Source organism: Bombina bombina, chromosome 4 (assembly GCF_027579735.1).
Source record: "Bombina bombina isolate aBomBom1 chromosome 4, aBomBom1.pri, whole genome shotgun sequence".
In the NCBI taxonomy this organism is placed as follows: Eukaryota; Metazoa; Chordata; class Amphibia; order Anura; family Bombinatoridae; genus Bombina; species Bombina bombina.
Window position 1 is genome coordinate 565,491,380 of NC_069502.1, and position 19,767 is coordinate 565,511,146.

General features: G+C 36.1%; 1 protein-coding gene across 2 annotated transcripts in view; it reads left to right on the top strand.

Annotated features, from left to right (window-relative positions):
• The window catches only part of PM20D2 (peptidase M20 domain containing 2), a 190,484-nt gene that overhangs the window by 1,123 nt on the left and 169,594 nt on the right, over nt 1–19,767 (top strand). The window lies entirely within an intron of this gene.

The window sequence follows — 19,767 nt, forward strand, 5'->3', positions numbered from 1 at the left end:
CTACATGTTTTTTTCTTTCATGATTTAGAAAGAGCAGGCAATTTTAAACAACTTTCCAATTTACTAATTTTATCTAATTTGAATGTCAACTTTCAAGAATGAGTGCCCGGTTTTTAAAAATACTATTAAAAACAGGGACACTTTCATTCATGAAAGTTTACATTTCACCCGTTTTGTTAAAATACTTATCGTTTCTTCTTGAAGCCGGAGAAGCGATTCCCCATCCTGCCGCTCGTCACGTCATACGTCAGCAATGATCACGGTGTTGCTTCAGGCAATGATTCCCCTGGGGAGGAGCCGTGATTTGAGGATGCCGTATTTGTCATTGCTGACATATGAAGTGACGAGTGGCAGGAGGAGGAATCGCTTCTCCGGCTTCAAGAAGAAACAGTAAGTATTTTAACAAAACGGGTGAAATGTAAACGCGTATTTTTAAAAACCGGGCACTCATTCTTGAAAGTTGACATTCATTTAATTCTTTGGTGAAATGCACATATAAATAGGATTAGTAGCTGCTGATTGGTTGCTGCACATAAATGCCTTATATGATTGGCTCACCCATGTGCAAGGATATCTGAAGAATTAAAGGGACAGTGCAGAATTATATAACATTATCTTAGCGACAGCTTTCAAAATCAAATGATTTTAGCTGTTGAAGTTGCACTTACCTGTTCTCCTTTCCATAATCTTCTGATTAGGTCTTCTTTTTCAATAGCGCTTTGTGAGCGCACTGCCTAATCACAGCGAATGAGGTTGTGTTATTGAACTGAATGTAGCCCACTACCAGAGCGGGAGTGCGCTACATTCAGATCAATAGCGCGATCGGGAAGCGCTATTGAAAAAGAAGACCTAATCAGAAGATTATGGAAAGGAGAACAGGTAAGTGCAACTTTGATGGCTAAAATCCTTTGATTTTGAAAGCTGTCGCTAAGATAATATTATATAATTCTTACTGTCCCTTTAAGGAAATTAGACAATAGAAGTAAACTGGAATGTTGTTTAAAATTGTATTCTGTATCTGAATCATGAAAGAAAAATGTTGGGTTTCGAGTCACTTTAATGGCCACTAACAGAGAAAGCAAAGCCCATTTACATTACTTGATTTTATATATGATTGTACTATATTGATGTCCACTCTTTAGTTACAGGAAAGGTATGAGTTAGATAGTTATGCTACTTGAACCACTATGTTGATCACAAAAAGGGACATTAACCTTATAATTTGCTTTCACATAAAATGCTTAATTATGTACTGCACAAACATTTTCATAGCACTTTCATTATTTATTTGGCTTGCTCTCTCTGTAAAATAAAAAAAGAAATATATATATATATATATATATATATATATATATACACACAGACAATTATTGGAAGGCACTCACCGTTTTAAAAGTATAACTCCTTTATTTGTAGTTAATGTTTTCGGGGTTACCCCCGTCCTCAGACCAACCAACCAAACAAAAAACTCACCTATTTAAAGAAATCCCATCACTGTGTGATAACAAGCAGCTGTGTCCCTGCACGTCTGCCGCGCACCTCTGCGCAAGTGCAGCATTGCTACGGAACACATCAGAGGACAAAAATAGCATAAGAAAAAGCAATCACCTCAAGATTACACCACTTATCCGTGCTAACTCTTACAAATAGCAAACAACCAATTACAACAAAAAGTAACATTTGATCATTGGTTGTTTGCTATTTGTAAGAGTTAGCACGGATAAGTGGTGTAATCTTGAGGTGATTGCTTTTTCTTATGCTATTTTTGTCCTCTGATGTGTTCCGTAGCAATGCTGCACTTGCGCAGAGGTGCGCGGCAGACGTGCAGGGACACAGCTGTTTGTTATCACACAGTGATGGGTTTTCTTTAAATAGGTGAGTTGTTTGTTTGTTTGGTCTGAGGACGGGGGTAACCCCGAAAACGTTAACTACAAATAAAGAGTTATACTTTTAAAACGGTGAGTGCCTTCCAATTGTCTGTATATTGTCTATGCTATCTTGAAGAGCACCTCAGATGTTGGCTGTGAAAGTGTGTGCTGAATCCATAACTTTTATTACAAAGTTATCATAACGTTTTGGGTACCGGACCGGACCCTTGGTCAAATGATACAAGAAAATATGGATATTTTCTTGTATCATTTGACAAAGGATCCGGTCCAGTACCCGAAACGTTATGATAACTTTGTAATAAAAGTTATGGATTGCATCTTTAAAAGTCCATTGAGTGCTTTCTTTGTATGAGAGTTGGATTTAAAGGGACACTGAACCCAAATTTGTTCTTTCGTGATTCAGATAGAGCATGCAATTTTAAGCAACTTTCTAATTTACTCCTATTATCAAATTTTCTATATTCTCTTGGTATCTTTATTTGAAATGCAAGAATGTAAGTTCAGATGCCGGCCCATTTTTGGTGAACAACCTGGGTTGTACTTGCTGATTGGTGGATAAATTAATCCACCATTAAAAAAAGTGCTGTCCAGATTTCTGAACCAAAAAAAAACTTAGATGCCCTCTTTTTCAAATAAAGATAGCAAGAGAACGAACAAAAATTGATTATAGGAGTAAATTAGAAAGTTGCTTAACATTGCATGCTCTATCTGAATCACAAAAGAAAAAAATTGGGTTTAGTGTCCCTTTAAGCCTGTTAGCACCGTGGCAATTACAAACGGATGAGGAGTGCATATCTTTAAAGGACACTATATATCACAGCAAAGGCAATACGTTAAATAACACTGAATATACACTTCAGGGGTATTTCCCTGGGCTGCAAAACACAGCATATTTTGCTAACAAAATAACAATTTTAATGATTTTTAAACCTGTATTTTGTATGGAGATCTTTTGCAATGCAGTGAATAATTTATGATACTGTTATAAAATGTTTTTAATCTTTTTTTTTTTTTTTTATAAAAGTGCTAAAGAAACAAAGAACACAAATCTTAGTTTTAGCACCCTTGCATTCTATAAAACTATTGCTTCCGAAGATTGTAGGTAAATGAATGTAGTTTTTTTTCCTACTTGTATAGTAAAAAATGTTATTAGATGAAAGTCAATAATACTGAAGTGAATAAAGTACATTTTAAGGGCAATGAAACTGAAATGTTTTTTTCATGATTTAAAAAGAACTTGCAATTTTAAACAACTTTCCAATTTACTTCTATCTAATTTGCTTCATTCTCTTGATATACTTTGCAGAAAAGCATATCTAAATTGGCTCAGTAGCTGCTGATTGGTGGCTGCACATACTGTAGATGATTGGCTCACCCATGTGCATTGCTATTTCTTCAACAAAGGACATCTAAAGAATGAAGCAAATAAGATAATAGAAGTAAATTGAAATGTAGTAAAAATTGTGTTCTCTACCTGAGTCATGAAATAAAAAAATATGGTTTTCATGTCCCTTTAAACCTAGGAATCCACAGTATGTTCAGTGGAAATATTCTAGAGTTAGAAATATGTGTTAAGTCATTCGAGCCATAGCACGAGCAAAACAACAGTACATTTCCTTATGCTTCCATTTCATTTGCTCTAGGATTGATGGGCTGTCCTGAGCAGCTGCTGTAAATCACTTGCTGGAGCACATATCCCTTGCAACACCATGTTATACTATGCACCAGGAATTTCATGACACTTTATATTCTTGGTTTACGTATATCAGTTTATAAGAGTTACTGAAGTAACTCAAATTATTGGTAAAGTAGTTTGTTACACCAAAGATCTGTCAGACGCTTTGTATAAACTAACTAGTCGTGTGTACTAAAGAAAAGTCACCATTGTTTATTGATTTGTTAAAGGTAAATAACACAAAGCGCTATGTCGGTATGCTTTATAAAGCATGCTAGTGCAGAAATATATCTCTCTTCACTGAAGCTTTAGGTCTGTATACTAGATGTGATGAGTAAAAACAAATGCAGTGTATGTTGTTTTCAGCAGAAATATATCTCTCTTCACTGAAGCTTTAGGTCTGTATCCTAGATGTGATGAGTAAAAACAAATGCAGTGTATGTTGTTTTCAGCAGAAATATATCTCTCTTCACTGAAGCTTTAGGTCTGTATACTAGATGTGATGAGTAAAAACAAATGCAGTGTATGTTGTTTTCAGCAGAAATATATCTCTCTCCACTGAAGCTTTAGGTCTGTATCCTAGATGTGATGAGTAAAAACAAATGCAGTGTATGTTGTTTTCAGCAGAAATATATCTCTCTCCACTGAAGCTTTAGGTCTGTATCCTAGATGTGATGAGTAAAAACAAATGCAGTGTATGTTGTTTTCAGCAGAAATAATGAAAACCAATAATTAGTACAGGCATGCTACTATTCTCATGTACTTTCCCCATATATGGAACTCGATATTAGTCATGGATGACATTTTGTGATTATAATATGGTTGCAGGCAGTATTATTATAATCATTTATTTTGTATAGCGCCGCCAAATTCTGTAGCGCAGGCAGTAGCATTCAGCTATTTTCAGCGCTGAATATATTAGTGTTAAAGTATAGTACACCATGATCTGTGCAAATCCAGATTCATTTAGCAAGCAAATCTGAGATTTCAACCTTGCCTACTCCGTATATTCCAGTGATAGCAAACAACTGTATATGCCCTGCCTACGTTTTAAAAATGGCCACACAGTTTCTGCTCTGGACCAGCAGTTTTTTGCGGCTCCTGAGCTATGCTTTAAAGGGACATGAGATGCACGCATTTTCTTTCATTATTTAGATAGAACAAACTGTTTTCAACAAATTTACTTCTGTTATTAAGTTTTCTGTGGTCTCTTCGTTCTCTTGGTATCTTTTGTTGAAAAGCAGGGATGTAAGCTCAGGAGCATTTTTTTTTTAATTGTATTCTCTGTCTAAATCATAAAAGAAAATGTGTGTGTTTCACATCCCTTTTAACTATGTGTTTAACTTTTTTTTTAAAGAGGTTTAACAGAGTTGCAGGGTCATTATTGCTGAAACAATATGCTCTAATAAATGCCATGTCATTTTTCCCCCCACCATAATGGCTCTTTAACACAAGCTCAAAAAAATGTATACTAATAATACAAATTATAATCAGACTTTTTTTTTATTGAAGTTTAAACAAGGCACATATTAAGCATATAACAATCAAATGCATGGTAGTTCTGTACACTTAAATTAGTAAAACTAGAAAGGTAGTACATTGAAATCAACAAAACAAGAATGGAGCAAAGGAAAACGTTTGCAATGATGTGCCACATAGATATGGAGCCCTCCCTCTATATGCCTCTCATGGGCCTTTACAAGGGTACATATCACCATCTAGTGGAGGGAATTATATATCATTATACAGTCATAGAATATCTAGGCATTTTCACTTTGGAGCCCCAATTCAAATAAATTAGACCCACTAGTAACAAAGAAATTATATACACCTAGATTACAAGTTTTTGCGGTAACAGGGGTGCGTTCCTAACAACCTTTTTTTTTTTTTTTTCAGCGCTCCCTTAAGACGACGCTGGTATTACAGGTTTTTTTAAATCCAGCGTTAGCCTCAAAAAGGTGAGCGTAGAGCAAAATTTAGCTCCACATCTCACCTCAATACCAGCGTTGCTTACGGTAGCAGTGAGCTGGAAAAATGTGCTCGTGCACGATTTCCCCATAGGAATCCCCCTAATTTTGCACTTATTAACCCCTAATCTGCTGCCCTCAAAATTTTCGCCACCTACATTATAATTATTAACCCCTACTCTGCCGCTCCGGACACCGCCGCCACCTACATTATATGTATTAACCCCTAATCTGCGGCCCCCAACATTGGCAAACCCTACATTATATTTATTAACCCCTAATCTGCCCCCCCAACATCGCCGCAACTATATTAAATGTATTAACCTCTAATCTGCCGTCGCCGCAATTGTCGCCGCCACTATAATAAAGTTATTAACACCTAAACATAAGTCTAACCCTAACACCCCCCTAATTTAAATATAATTTAAATAAATCTAAATAAAATAACTGCAATTAAATAAATTATTCCTATTTAAAACTAAATACCTATAAAATAAACCCTAAGATAGCTACAATCTAACTAATAGTTACATTGTAGCTATTTTAGGATCTATTTCTATTTTACAGGCACGTTTGTATTTATTGTAACTAGGTACAATAGTTATTAAATAGTTAGTTATTAACTATTTAATAACTACCTAGCTAAAATAAAAACAAATTTTACCTGTAAAATAAATCCTAACAATTACACCTAACACTACACTATAATTAAATTAATTACCTAAACTACCTACAATTAATTACAATTAAATTAAATAAACTAAAGTACGAAAAACAACAAACACTAAATTACAGAAAATAAAAAAGTAATTACAATTTTTTTAAAACTAATTACACCTACTCTAACCCCCCTAATAAAATAAAAAAGCCCCCCAAAGTAATAGAAATCCATACCCTATACTAAATTACAAATAGCCCTTAAAAAAAATACAATACCCCCCCAACATTAAAACCCACCACCCACACACCCAATCCTACTCTAAAACCCACCCAATCCCCCCCTTAATAAAACCTAACAATAACTCCTTGAAGATCACCCTACCTTGAGACGTCTTCACCCAGCCGGGCACAAGTGGACCTCCAGAGGGGCAGAAGTCTTCATCCGATCCGGGCAGAAGAGGACCTCCAGACCGGCAGAAGTCTTCATCCAGGCGGCATCTTCTATCTTCATCAATCCGGAGCGGAGCGGGTCCATCTTCAATCCAGCCGACGCGGAGCATCCTCTTCAAACTCAGTCCAAGCGAAGAATGAAGGTTCCTTTAAATGATGTCATCCAAGATGGCGTCCCTTGAATTCCGATTGGCTGATAGGATTCTATCAGCCAATCGGAATTAAGGTAGGAAAAATCCTATTGGCTGATGCAATCAGATAATAGGATTGAGGTCGCATTCTATTGGCTGATTGGAAAAGCCAATAGAATGCGAGCTCAATCCTATTGGCTGATTGGATCAGCCAATAGGATTGAACTTCAATCCTGTTGGCTGATTGGATCAGCCAATAGGATTTTTCCTACCTTAATTCCGATTGGCTGATAGAATCCTATCAGCCAATCGGAATTCAAGGGACGCCATCTTGGATGACGTCATTTAAAGGAACCTTCATTCTTCGCTTGGACTTCGTTTGAAGAGGATGCTCCACGTCGGCTGGATTGAAGATGGACCCGCTCCGGATGGATGAAAATAGAAGATGCCACCTGGATGAAGACTTCTGCTGGTCTGGAGGTCCTCTTCTGCCCGAATCGGATGAAGAATTCTGCCCCTCTGGAGGTCCACTTGTGCCCGGCTGGGTGAAGACCTCTCAAGGTAGGGTGATCTTCAAGGGGTTAGTGCTAGGTTTTATTGAGGTGGGATTGGTTGGGTTTTAGAGTAGGGTTGGGTGTGTGGGTTTTAATTTTGGGGGGATATTGTATTTTTTTTTTTTTACAGGTAAAAGAGCTGATTACTTTGGGGCAATGCCCCGCAAAAGGCCCTTTTAAGGGCTATTTGTAATTTAGTATAGGGTAGGGATTTTTATTATTTTGGGGGGCTTTTTTATTTTATTAGGGGGATTAGAGTAGGTGTAATTAGTTTAAAAAAATTGTTATTTTATTTTCTGTAATTTAGTGTTTGTTGTTTTTCATACTTTATTTAATTTAATTGTAGTTTGTTTAGGTAATTAATTTAATTGTAGTGTTAGGTGTAATTGTAACTTAGGTTAGGATTTATTTTACAGGTATTTTTTTTTAATTTTAGCTAGGTAGTTATTAAATATTTAATAACTATTTAATAACTGTTGTACCTAGTTAAAATAAATACAAACTTGCCTGTAAAATAGAAATAAATCCTAAAATAGCTACAATGTAACTATTAGTTATATTGTAGTTATCTTAGGGTTTATTTTATAGGTAAGTATTTAGTTTTAAATAGGAATAATTTAGTTAATTGTAGTTATTTTATTTAGATTTATTTAAATTATATTTAAGTTAAGGGGGTGTTGGGGTTAGACTTGGGTTTAGGGGTTAATACCTTTTTAATATAGTAGCGGCGATGTTGGGGGAGGCAGATTTGGGGTTAATAAATGTTACTAGTGTTTGCGAGGCGGGAGTGCAGCGGTTTAGGGGTTCATGTATTTATTAAAGTGGCGGCGATGTCCGGTCGGCAGATTAGGGGTTAAACTTTTAATTTAAATGTCTGTGATGTGGGGGGCTCGGTTTAGGGGTTAATAGGTAGTTTATGGGTGTTAGTGTACTTTTTAGCACTTTAGTTAAGAGTTTTATGTTATGCCTTTAGCCCATAAAACTCTGAACTACTGACTTTTAAATGCAGTAGGAGTCTTGACAGGAGAGGGTCTACCGCTCACTTCTTCCAAGACTCGTAATACCGGCGTTATGCAAGTCCCACAGAAAAGATAGGATACGCAATTGACGTAAGGGGATTTGTGGTAAGCTCGAGTCACGGAAGAAAAGTGAGCAGTACATCTGTACCTGCCAGACTCGTAATACCAGCGGTCGTTAAAAAGCAGCGTTGGGACCTCTCAACGCTGCTTTTTAAGGCTAACGCAAGACTCGTAATCTAGGCGATAGGCTTTAGAGTGTCTATATGGTAAAAATAACAAACATCATGCTATAGCTACAAAAAATTATATAACAAATGTACTCAGAAACAATGCATATACAACTTGATGGGGGAGATAGCACTGGTGGCAGGGTCACTAAAATATTTAAATAAGGAATATGCACCCGTAGTTAACTGACCTGACTCCTGTGTACACCAGGTAGTTTTTAAAGGACACTGACTATATTAATGACAGTGGGATTAGGTGAAAGGAGAAGCAACCGGAGTAAATGCATAATAGAATATGTTGTATCCAAACCGGAATTAGTCTATGTCCGATTACATATGTGTAATCTCCAGAACTAAGCATTACTATATGGATATTAAGGACAATGTAAGGTTGCCACATGAGCATGGACCCTATTCCCTGTGGCATACGATTGAAAGTACCAGCACTTGGTTTATTATATTCTATGACTATCATAATAAGATGTGTATTATCTGCTAGATTCATAGCAACAACTATCTGAATTAAAATTTAGCCTAAAAATGCAATATAGGTAGACAATTCCTCAAATTATGGCAGTACTGCTTTACGTCCTGGACTGAGTCTTAAAAGACATACCAGTCTATCTTCATCTAGTTTTAACTGTATAGTCAATGTAAAAATTTAAAGTGTATCTTTGAGAGTCAGGGATAGAGGTGTAACATCCATATCAACCTGGGTGTTGAGTAACATAGTAAAATAGTAGATGAGGTTGAAAAAAGACCGAAGTCCATCGAGTTTAACCTATACAAATTTAAAATACTTACACAAAGCTTAAATAATCCCACTAAAAGGTGACCCATTTAATACTAGCAATCATATCCATGAATTTTGTTTCTAGACAGAAATGTATCCAAACAATTTTTGAATGTATCTAGGGTATTGGCATTCACTACCTCCTTTGGTAATGAGTTCCACAAATTTATTGCTCTTACAGTGAAAAAATGTTTCCGTTGCAGGAGATTAAATCTCCTTTCTTCCAACCTTAAATTGTGACCTCTTGTCACAAACAATTTTCTTGGAATAAACAGAGCTTCTGCCATCTCTGTATATGGGCCTTGAATATATTTTATATAAAGTAATCATGTCACCTATCAAGCGACTTTTTTTCTAAAGAAAACAGACCCAGTTTGGCTAGCCTCTCCTCATAGCTTAAATTCTCCATTCCCCTTATTAGCTTTTTGGCCCTTCTCTTAACTTTATTTAGTTCTGCAATATCTTTTTTTTTTTTTCGATCAGTCCCCAGAACTGCACTCCATACTCAAGATGAGGTCTTACCAGGGATTTATATAGTGACAGAGCTATGCTTTCCTCCCTTAAATCAATGCCTCTTTTAATACATCTTATTAGCCTTTGTAGCCGCTGCCCAGCATTGTGCACCCATCTTTAGCTTGTTATCTATTACTTCTCCCAAATCCCTTTCCTCCTCTGTTTGGCTAAGTCTTGCCCCATTTAAATAATAAGTTGCCTGCTTATTTTTACTTCCAATATGTAGAACCTTACATTTTCCCGTATTAAATCTCATTTTCCATTTACCTGCCCATACTTCTAATTTTTGCAGATCCCTTTGTAACGAAAGTTCATCCTGCTCTGACCTAATGACCTTACTTAACTTAGTACCATCTGCAAAAATAGAGGTATCCCTATTTAATCCTTGTTCCAAGTCATTTATAAAAATATTAAAAAGAACAAGGCCCAGTACTGATCCCTGGGGGACTCCACTGATTACTTTTGTCCAATCTGAGTATGATCCATTCACTACTACTCATTGCTCCCTATCTTTTATCCAGTTATTTATCCATGAGGTAACATTTTCAGCTATTCCCAGTCCCTTAATTTTGTGCATTAATCTCGCATGTGGCACTGTATCAAATGCCTTTGCAAATTCTAAGTATATCACATAAACTGATTCCCCTTTATCTATATTTTTACTTCCTCATATAATCTAATTAGATGAGTTTGACATGATCTATTTCTCATAAAACCATGCTGATTTGAATTTATAAGCTTCTTTACAGGATTTTGCTCATCAATATAATCCTTTATAATCCCTTCAAATATCTTCCCCACTATTGATGTTAGACTAACTGGTCTATAGCTTCCTGGATCATCCCTGCTTCCCTTTTTGAAGAGTGGCACCACATCAGCTTTACGCCAATCCTGGGGTACCATGCCTGAGTATAATTAGTCTTGAAAAATTAAGAATAGAGGTTTGTCTATAACAGTGCTAAGTTCCCTTAACACCCTTGGGTGTATTCCATCTGGGTCTGGAGTTTTATTTACCTTAATATTATCTATTTTTCCCCCTGATATCCTCTATTCATAACCCAGTTAATGGTATGGGCTGACATGTTCTAGTTTGTTCCTTAGTATCGTTCATTGGTTCCTCTCTTGTGTATACTGAAGAAAAAAACTGGGTTAGTACCTCAGCCATGTCCCTGTCACTGTTAACCATGCTACTCTCCATGCATTTAATGTACCTATATTGTCCTTCTTAGATTTTTTGCTTTTTATGTACTTAAAGAAACTTTTAGGGTTAGACTTAGAATCCTTTGCAATTAATTTTTAATTTTCAATGTTGGCGAATTTGATTGCTTTTTTGCATGCTTTGTTATATTCCTGATAAATATGGTATGTTGAGTCTGTACTATTTTATTTGAATAATTTAAATGCCCTACATTTTTTTCCTAATTTCTCTTAACACATTTTTTTAGCCACATTGGCTTGGATTTTTTATTTTTATAACCATATGGTATTTGTTGATATGTATATATTTATTTATTTAAATTGGGAATACTTTGTCCCAATTTTATGTTATTTAACGATTTCCTTAAATCGTTGAATTTTACTTTTTTAAGATTAAAAGTCTTAGTTAAACCTTTAAGACACTGCTTATTTAAAGAGATTGTAAATTTGACCATGTTATGATCACTGTTACCCAAATTTTCTTTGACTTCTATGTTTGATATTATATCTGTATTGTTTGATAGCACTAAATCCAAAATACCTTTACTCATAGTTGGCTCCTCTATTAATTGTGACAAGAAGTTATCCTTGAGAACATTTAAAAATCTATCCCCCTCAGCTGAAATACTAGTTTCATTGGCCCAGTTTATATCAGGGTAGTTAAAATCTCCCATAATTACAGCACTGTTATTAGCAGCCTTACCTATTTGCATTTGTAGTTGAGTTTCCTCCAGGTCACTAATGTTAGGGGGCTTGTAGCATGTTCCAAGTAATATTTTCTTTAGGATCCCCCCCTCTTTATTTCAACCCACAGTAGTCACATGGTACAACATAGCTCTAACTAAGTGGACATACTTTAATTCATATCTGCTATATTTAAGGCTTCAAACTAAATTGTTGTCATAAATATTATAGCATGAAGAACAGATACATCAGGGCTATATATAAAAGTGAGTGTACTAATCAGAACAATGCAAAGAATAAAATAAAGTAACAGCCTTGTATTGAAACTCTTACATATTATTTCTAAAGATAAACATTTGTATCTACCAGTAGTTCAGAATATCCAAAAGTATATCTCAATAGTAATATGAAGATAAAATTAACTAGTCAGAGGGTAAAAAGTACATGTTCGTTTGTAGACAGGACTCTAATAAGGGTATAAAGGTGAACAGTCCTGAAAGGTATACTGCAGTATTAGGTAAATCTTCCACATAGATCATGTAGGCATTTCCCCACTCCTTGTTTCGGCATCAAACTTACTCCTTAACCCACTCCTGTAGGACTGCTGTTAAGGGGATGTAACATACAAGGGGTCTTAACACTGTAGTCAGGTTTGTCAAACTGTGTGCCCAAGGATTTGGGGAGGTAATCTATCAATCTTCAATTCCAATAGTCACTTGGCTAGCAATACACATTACAGGATTCCCTTCTTGACAGTATGAGTTTTCTCTTTCTACGTCCAGACGGCTGGCTGCATCCTCCTGAGCATGAAGCGGGCTGCCAGGGTAATACCTCTTGTGTGGGCTTATCCGGGTATAGACTGTGCAGGAATCTGCCATGATTGTAATTGCACAATCATTAGTCACTCAATAGCGCCTACATCTAGCTCTAAGGGGGTCGCAGGAACTTCTCTCTCTATATCTATACATTCTGCGATATACTGAATGTGCTCGAGTTTATCCTTAAACTGTAACTCAAAATCTAAATCTTGCAAGGGGGCTTGGAGGGCTCTGTAGAATTCTTCCATATTCCAAAGATTAGTGCAACTCAATTTAAGTAGTGTGTTGTGATGTTTCAGGCAGTCTTTCTTCAGCACAAATGGCTGGTTAGTCTCTCGTCAGGAAAATGGGGGGGTGGCCATTACTAGGCCTCTGCTGCGTACCTAATCGTTTCTGGTCTGCTGGGCTGAAATCCAATACAAAAATTGCTCAAGTCAGCTCCGCAATTATTAATTTTCAGCCAGTTGTTGGGGAGAGACTTGGTGTGTGGAATAAAGGAGTGATAAACAGCGGTTTTAGCAGCTCCTTCATTTAGCCCTAATTAAAAAGCAGCCATCTTGGTCTCTGGTCGGAAACGCCCCCTTTATTCAGACCTTTCTAAGTACTGGTGAAAGGAGATTTCAGTAATTTTGGAAAGGTGAAATAGTACTATAAAGTACAAATATAAAGTGTTCAAAGGCTTAAGTTAATACTGTTCATCTGGAGGAGAATCAACAATAAAAAAGGAAGCCAAAAAAATGTATGTAAATATTGCCAGCACTAGTGACTTTTATGACAGATCAATGAACTTTTTACTGAGCTATTTACTGGGATATTTAGATCCTCTATGAAGTTATCTTAAGAAGTATTAACTTAAGCCAAGCCGCAATTTTAACACCGTAATATCTATACCGAAAGTTTGGTTATTTTGCTAGTTAAGTTACACTCTACAAACTGAGCCCTTAAAATTAACACTATCTAAGTTACAAAGGCCTTTGAAATATCAAACCAAAATTAACTAGAGGGCTTGTTTTTTTTTAATTTATTTTTTAATTTGTAACAAGTTTAGAAGAAGAAAGGAGACATTCACTCCTATAGAAACATTGTATCTCATTTTCAGATATTTTATAGTGGTTAATATAATATTTTTTAAGCAGTTTATGTATTGTGAAGAGTTATACAGTATTATATGGATTTGTTTTTTCATTAGGATGTATTAATATTTGGACACCGGTTTCATCTTAGTTTTGGAAGAAAAATATGTGTTTTAAACTGTATAGGGAGATCATTTAGAATAATAAATAACCTGAAATACATTTGAACTACACTACACTAATTCCCTAAGATACAAAAATCTAAGTAAATAATAAACTACAGTATCCAACCCCCCCCCCCCTATTATTCCTAACACTAAACTACATGCCCCATAAAATAAAATACCCACCCAAAATAAAAAAAACACTAAAATAAATTACAATAGCGCATAAAAGGGCCTTTTGTAGGGCTTTGCCCTAAAGTCATCAGCTCTTTTACATTTAAAAATCAATTCTGAAACCCCCCCTCTCCAATACAAGTAACCCACCCCCCAAAGTAACAAAATCTAACTCTAAAACCCCATCTTAGAAAAGAAAAGTTAAAATAGAAAAGCCTATTCTTAAAAAAAACACCCCCCCCTAAAAAGCCCTAACCAACCCCAGAAGTGGTACACACCTTTGGGAAATCCAGCTTCTCTTGATTCAACATTGGACCCTCTTCATCCCGGCTCTTGACACCAGAAGCCCATCTTCGCAGTGGCGGACTTCGGCGGCCTCTTCCGCCGCCTCCACAATCTTCTTCACCGTTGGGGCCCTCTTCATCCCAAGCGCCGGGGGCCCATCTTTGCCAAGGCGGACTTTGGTGGCCTCTTCCACTGCCTCCACTCCGCATCATTCTAGCTCCTAAATTTATGGGCCGGCTCTTACATTTTGAACAAATTTGTCGAGCCCTGCTGTAATACACTAAAGCATACAATTGTTGCATTAGTGTCCTATGCTTACTAGTGTTTTCTACATATAATTTTGCTGGGTGGCATTATGAAGCAGTCGTGTGGGGGCACTACAATTATTTTATTTATAAATGTTACTCAATTTAATTGCATAACATAAATTAAATTAATGACAATTTGTGTAACAATCATTGGAAAAACAAAACTCATTTTAGCTTAATTTTTGCTTAAAGGGACAGTTTACTTACATTTTATATTGTTTAAAAAGATAGATAATCCCTTTTATTACCCATTCCCCAGGTTTGCATAATTAACACCTATTACATTATTACACTTTTTACCTATGTATACTTATTCTTTAAAAGAAAAGATGAAAGATGCGACAGCGCTAAAAAACTTTCAGTCTACAACAGATAAAATAATGACAATGTTGATGTGGTATATTAGTAAACATCACCAATGTGGAACCACATACATCAAAGGAAATACACATAAAAAAAATACTTCCACTATGCCCGTTTGCAGAAGCACAATTATTACCAGCCATTACATGTGGCTGGTTATTGCTGCTGTGAGCTTGTGGTAGCAATTAACGCTCTGAAAAATAACCAGAGATTACACCACTTTCCAAAAACTGGCCTCAACAAAACAAGAGCAGTGCTCCAAAAGTTTCCTCTTAGGCTGCACCATTTAGTACCACATGGTAAAGCAAATAGCAAAGATTCTAAAAGACGGTCGATAAGAGGGTGCCACAATGATACATTATCCTACAGTCTTCCAGCCTGGCAATAGTGTAAACCATAACATACTCTTAAAATATGCTGTTCAAGCAGACTAAGATATTAATCTAGTCCAGTGTTTTTCCACTCCAGTCCTGAAGACACAAACCAAGACAATAATATAACAATTCACAGAATCAATTATATTATTGGATACACTTGTGGGAGGTTTTATAAGAAGAAGGAAAACATTTTTTTTTTGTTTTATTTAAAAGTAGATAAAACCAATGCATTTCTCTTTAACAGTGGCTTTTTTTTTTTTTTAAGTTTTTATTGAAAATCACTGAAAAATCAACATACATATTAATAGCTCAGTCTGTGTTGCAACACAGTAATCCATTCATGTATAATCTTAACAATTGGAATTGTACACAGTATAGTCCATATAACTCAAAGTAACTTGTAAAAGTCCAAAGATACATGTGGGGTCTGTTTCTTTTAAATAAGATGCCCTCCTCTGCTCTCTCCGAATGGAGCCGTGACATGACAGATAATACATATAATAACATCTAGGTATACCTTGGAGGTTTGTATACTGCTGCAGTACATCAGCCAAAACATAGAACCCTTGGATGAAGTGCTAAGTGACCACACAGGTAGGGAAATATTATCAACCAGTGACCATACCCCCTCCCTGTTTCACCACCCCCCTAGTTGTTGTATTTAGTTGCTTAATGTTACTAGTAGTGGGGAGAGTGTGGCGAGGGGTAAAGAGAATAGAAGAAGGGGGAGATAAGGGAAGGGGTGAAGTGAGAGGGTTAGAGGAGAATCTACAGGTGTGCAAATATGTGTCTCCACATTAGTAGCAAGGCATGCGCAACAGTGGCTGTTTTTATCAGGTTTTTGCAGTTTGGGAGCCTCAACACATTGCAAGACCGAAACAGGAAAAAGGCTTGCTGTAAATATTTAGGGCATGTGATTTTTAGATCTGACTATTTTTTTTTAATTTTTTTTTTTAATTTTAAGCTTTATTAATTTGTTTTCTGAAAGTGCCAAATGTGCGCTTTTGTTCATTATTATTATATATATTTTTTTAATTATTTTTATTGAGGACATCAAAGTAAATACATCACAAGATTCAAGCATGTTGAATAGGTACATCATATCTGAAAAATTGACACATACTTAGTAAAGTCCTCATTTTGTCCCCTTGTGGTCACATGGTCACTTTTGGACCTATAATATTTAAAAATATGGAGTCTATGGGTTGACAATATGTAACATTGCAAAATAAAAAGACAAAAAACTAGAAAAAAAAGTTGCATTTCAAGGTAGATAAATAAAAAGACCACTGCTCCATAACTTGTCCGCCTGCTCTGAGGCAGCGGACAGAAATCAACCAGATCGGGTTGATTGACACCCCTTGCTAGCTGCCGATTGCCCGCAAATCTGCAGGGGGCGGCATTGCACCAGCAGTTAACAAGAACTGCTGGTGCAATGATAAATGCTGACAGTGTATGTTGTCTGCATTTATCGATGTGCAGCGGACATGATACGCTACATAATATCATGTCCGCTCGCACTATAATAAATATACTTCTATCACTTTCGTTATTAAACTCAAATAGGTTGCATAAATAAACCTTGAAAACAGATATTTTAAGTTGAAATTGTAAGAGGCTAAACCTCGCAGTAAGTCTATGCAGCTAAATTAGCAGAGTAAACCTATCTGTTATGTATGCATGACTGTATGAAGTCAGGGAGAGAAACATCATTAATGTGATTACACATAAATGCAAGTTATTGCTATGTTATTGGGTCTGTAGTCGCACCTTATGTGTTTATAATTTTCTCCTCCTCCACGCCGTCTCGACCGCATGCTGTGAGGAGGGGATAATGTATATTCAGATTATATAAAAATATTATATTAGTCACAGCACCACTGAAAAGTTCTGTCTATAATTAACAAATCAAATGAAATGAAAATGAAAAATCCTGTTAATATGTAGGGTGCAAGAGTCTAGTAAAACCTCCAATTCTACCATACAATAATTATAACAAAAAAACTCAGCACACCTGAAATGCAAAAAATACAACAAGATTTTATTATAGAGTATCTAAATACAATTCTAAAACCTGAATCCAACCCTTTCAACCCATCCACTCATGCAAAGCACATTCATTCATAAAACAAACTGATTTGACTCAGGCGTCCCTGGAAGAATCAAAAGAAGGCTCTCACAAAGACACTGCTCTTGTATATTCAAGAGTATATCCTAGAAAGTTCATTTGAAGATGGACAGTCCCGTAAACATACTGAACTTTCAAACTTGTATCCAAATGATTATTCTTTGATGTAAGCTAATAGACAAAGTTGCTGTGAAAATTTCTTTTTACAATTAGAAACATATCCTCTTAAGCATGAGGTTTAATAAGCATTTCCACAGGCTGTGATAATTATGTTTCTTTTAGCAAGTGTAAGCACATCTATATGTTAGTGCATATTGCAAAAAAATGTCAAAGAGCCGTTAGTTCGTCCAGCATAAGTGTAAAAGTCAATCTGTATTCACTCTCAACCTACTCCAGGGCTCTTTCAAAGTTCCCCTTTATCGAACCACTCATGCGGTAGGGTTATATTCAGCCTGAGTATCGGTGTGTGGCAATTCTAACAGTTGATGTCACAACCTATGTGTAACATATGCAGCGTCTCCCAGCACTATTGTATTAGTATATTAGAGTGTCTCTAATGCAGTGGAAGCTGTAAGTTAAGACAGCATATGTATCACCAATCATCTGTGTGAGCTGGTATTACGTCTGAATTAGTATGGAAACTGGCCAGTTAAAACATGCATGTTAATTAACTTTTATGATACTTGCAGTTCCATGTCCTCTCGACATGGAACTGCAAGTATCATAAAAGTTAATTAACATGCATGTTTTAACTGGCCAGTTTCCATACTAATTCAGATGTAATACCAGCTCACACAGATGATTGGTGATACATATGCTGTCTTAACTTACAGCTTCCACTGCATTAGAGACACTCTAATATACTAATACAATAGTGCTGGGAGACGCTGCATATGTTACACATAGGTTGTGACATCAACTGTTAGAATTGCCACACACCGATACTCAGGCTGAATATAACCCTACCGCATGAGTGGTTCGATAAAGGGGAACTTTGAAAGAGCCCTGGAGTAGGTTGAGAGTGAATACAGATTGACTTTTACACTTATGCTGGACGAACTAACGGCTCTTTGACATTTTTTTGCAATATGCACTAACATATAGATGTGCTTACACTTGCTAAAAGAAACATAATTATCACAGCCTGTGGAAATGCTTATTAAACCTCATGCTTAAGAGGATATGTTTCTAATTGTAAAAAGAAATTTTCACAGCAACTTTGTCTATTAGCTTACATCAAAGAATAATCATTTGGATACAAGTTTGAAAGTTCAGTATGTTTACGGGACTGTCCATCTTCAAATGAACTTTCTAGGATATACTCTTGAATATACAAGAGCAGTGTCTTTGTGAGAGCCTTCTTTTGATTCTTCCAGGGACGCCTGAGTCAAATCAGTTTGTTTTATGAATGAATGTGCTTTGCATGAGTGGATGGGTTGAAAGGGTTGGATTCAGGTTTTAGAATTGTATTTAGATACTCTATAATAAAATCTTGTTGTATTTTTTGCATTTCAGGTGTGCTGAGTTTTTTTGTTATATTCAGATTATGTGCTTTCGTTATTCTGACTGCATCTATGTAGGTATATGTAGGCAAGTTCTCCTTAAAGTATATATTGGAGGATGGCAAAGATTATTAGAGTAGTATTATTTAATATAAGATACATTTTACCGCTGTTGCTATAATGCTGTCAAGTATTCCTATGTTGTGATCATGTTTTCTGTGGAATGTGCATATAATACTAGATAATAGATTTGTGTAACTATTGTAGGCATATAAGTTAACATAGCATTGATAATCATGCCAGTTAAGACATTAAGACTCCAGCGATAAGTACATGAGGAGAAATACATTGCGAGTGTGCCATCCACCCCTTTAACAGCAGAACCGTGGATATCTTTCTGTATAATGTGTATATAAAATATGCAAACAGGTTTGTGTAGATATTATAAACATACAACTAAACAATTTACTTTTAAAACACTACAATAAATGGCATATGAATGGATGATGCATTATGTATAGGCTATTTTCACTTTAGGTTTAACTGCAGAAACCTTAATATCTGTAGGGAGGGTGACCGGGAGATAATGGGTACGTCTTTTTCTCTGTTTGAAAAGTCTTATAACTGAGTCAGCGTGTGATGTCGTTGCGAGGCTCAATTCCCATGCCGGACCATATGGTGTGGTGTAGATCCCCTTCTGTATAGTGAAATCCGGGCCCACCGTCCGGAGTGAGGTTTTGAGACAAGGGACATAATGTCTGAGTCCATGGCCTCCTTAGGGTCCCCCTCTAGCCCCCAGGTTAGTTGCCCAGGCTA